This window comes from Macaca mulatta, chromosome 1, assembly GCF_049350105.2.
Source record: "Macaca mulatta isolate MMU2019108-1 chromosome 1, T2T-MMU8v2.0, whole genome shotgun sequence".
Taxonomy (NCBI): domain Eukaryota; kingdom Metazoa; phylum Chordata; class Mammalia; order Primates; family Cercopithecidae; genus Macaca; species Macaca mulatta.
In genome coordinates, this window is record NC_133406.1 from 214,339,160 (window position 1) to 214,342,040 (window position 2,881).

Below are 2,881 nucleotides of genomic sequence, written 5' to 3' on the forward strand. Positions count from 1 at the left end.
GAACTATGGAAATGATCCCTGAGGCCAGGTGCAGTGGCTCACATCTGTAATTCCAGCAGTTTGAGAGGCTGAGGTGGGCAGATCACTTGAGGTCAGGAGTTCGAGACTAGCCTGGCCAGCATGGTGAAACCCCATCTCTACAAAAAATACAAAAATGAGCTGGGCATGGTGGTGGACACCTGTAATCTCAGCTACTCAGGAGGCTGAGACATGAGAATCACTTGAACCTGGGAGGTGGAGGTTGCAGTGAGCCAAGGTCATGCCACTGCACTCCAGTCCAGCCTGGGCAATAGAGCAAGACTCAGTCTCAAAAAAAAAAAAAGAAGAAGAAGAAGAAATGATCCCTGAAAGTACAGTCTTCAAACCAGTATTTGTATTTTTGTACACAGAAAAGAAGTTTTGAAGCTTGGGGGCGGGTTAAAGAAAAGTGAAAATAGACCAATACACTTTTTTTTTTTTTTTTTTTTCTGAGACAGGGTCTTGCTGTGTCACCCAGGTTGAAGTGAAGCAGTGTGATCATAGCTCACTGCAGCCTCAACTTCCTGAGCTCAAGCAATCCATTAATCTCCGATTTCTGAATAGCTGGGACTATGGGCACACACCACCACGCCCAGCTAATTTTTCTAGTTTTTGTACAGACAGGGTCTCATTATGTTGTCCAAATGACAATACATTTTTCTTTTTTTTTTTTTTTCGAACTTGCTCCATCACCCAGGCTGGAGTGCAGTGGCGCGATCTTGGCTCATGGCAACCTCCACCTCGCTGGTTCAGACAATTCTCCTGCCTCAGCCTCCCAAGTAGCTGGGATTACAGGCGCACACCACCATGCCTGGCTAATTTTTTTTTTTTTTTTTTTTTGTATTTTTAATAGAGACGGGGTTTCGCCATGTTGGCCAGACTAGTCTTGAACTCCTGACCTCAGGCAATCTACCTGCCTTGGCCTCCCACAGTGCTAGGATTACAGGCGTGAGCCACCACGCCCGGCCTATAATACATTTTTAAAGGCCTGTTTGGCAAGTGTTTGGTAGATGAACAAATGGCTACAGTGAAGAATTGGGAGGGATATCCGGGACAGAGCAAGTGGCTGATTACCCTTTGAGCACACTCTTTTTTTTTTTTTTTTTTTTTTTTTGAGACAGGGTCTTACATTGTCACCCAGGATGGAATGTAGTGGCACAATCTCGGCTCACTGTAGCCTTGATCTCCCAAGTTCAGGTGATCCCCTGCCTCAGCCTGCCCCCTAGTAGCTGGGACTACAGGTGTGAGCCACCATACCCGGTTAATTTTTTCTTTCTTTCTTTTTTTTTTTTGAGACAGAGTCTTGCTCTGTTACCTAGGCTGGAGTGCAATGGCACGATCTCAGCTCACTGCAACCTCCGTCCCCCAGGTTCAAGGGATGCTCATGCCTCAGCCTCCCGAGTAGCTGGGGCTATAGTCATGTGCCACCACACCCAGCTAATTTTTGTATTTTTAGTAGAGATGGGGTTTTGTCATGTTGGCCAGGCTGGTCTCGAACTTCTGGCCTCAAGTGATCTACCCGTCTTGGCCTCCCAAAGTGCTGGGATTACCCTATCGGCCAAATTTTTGTACTTTTTGTAGAGATGAGATTTCACTATGTTCCCCAGGCTGGTCTTGAACTCTGGAGTTCAAGCATCCTAAAGTGCTCGGGTTATAGGTGTGAATCACTGAGGCTGGCCTGAAGACATTTTTTATTGAACGAGTGGCCACTTATATAATATTTTTGCCAAAAATATTTACCTTTAATTATAAAGAAATAATCAGATCATTTTGTAGTTCATAAGCATGATGATTGGGTATTCCCATGGATGTGTGAAATGTGCCATCCACAAACATTGTTATGATGTTAGCACATTACCCGTCTGACATGAAAAAAGAAAAAAGGGCCAGGCACAGTGGCTCATGCCTCCCAGCACTTTGGGAGGCTGAGGCGGATGGATCACGAGGTCAGGAGTTCGAAACCAGCCTGGCCAACATGGTAAAACGCTGTCTCTACTAAAAATACAAAAATTAGCCAGGCATGGTGGTGGGTGCCTGTAATCCCAGCTACTTGGGTGGTTGAGGCAGAATTGCTTGAACCTGGGAGGCGGAGGTTGCAGTGAGCCGAGATCACACCACTGCACTCCAGCCTGGGCGACACAGTGAGACTCCATCTCAAAATAAATAAATAAAAAATAAATAAATAAAAGAAAAGAAAAAGAAAAACATGATAATCAGATTAATCCAAATTAAGACCTTACCTCTCCAAAAGTGGCAATGTCATGAAAAACAAAAAAGGTGGGTTGAATTGTTCAAGAATAAAGGAAACAAGAGACCTGAGGAGTAAATACAATACTGAATTTTTTTTAAACTACAGAGTCGCCGGGCGCGGTGGCTCACGCCTGTAATCCCAGCACTTTGGGAGGCCGAGGCGGGCGGATCACAAGGTCAGGAGATCGAGACCACGGTGAAACCCCGTTTCTACTAAAAATACAAAAAATTAGCCGGGCGCGGTGGCGGGCGCCTGTAGTCCCAGCTACTCAGGAGGCTGAGGCAGGAGAATGGCGTGAACCCGGGAGGCGGAGCTTGCAGTGAGCCGAGATTGCGCCACTGCACTCCAGCCTGGGCGACAGAGCGAGACTCTGTCTCAAAAAAAAAAAAAAAAAAAAACTACAGAGTCAAGTTTGAGGACAATTGGGAACATCTGAATATGGATTATATAGTAGATAATAAAATTGTATCTGCATTAAATTTATTAAGGATGACAATCATAGTTATGTAGGTGTACTCAACTGAATGGTGCCTGCCCTCAAAAGATATGCCAATGTTCTAATCCCCAGAACATATGAATGCTATTTAGAAAATGGATCTTCATATGTATAAT

At 44.9% G+C, this 2,881-nt stretch overlaps 1 non-coding gene across 1 annotated transcript; it reads left to right on the forward strand.

Moving 5' to 3' along the window:
• The first annotated feature begins 1,782 nt into the window (after positions 1-1,782).
• On the forward strand, positions 1,783-1,886 carry LOC114675328 (small nucleolar RNA U13). Its single transcript, XR_003726380.1, has one exon. It is a non-coding gene; the product is annotated as a small nucleolar RNA U13 (small nucleolar RNA).
• The last annotated feature ends 995 nt before the right edge of the window (positions 1,887-2,881 follow it).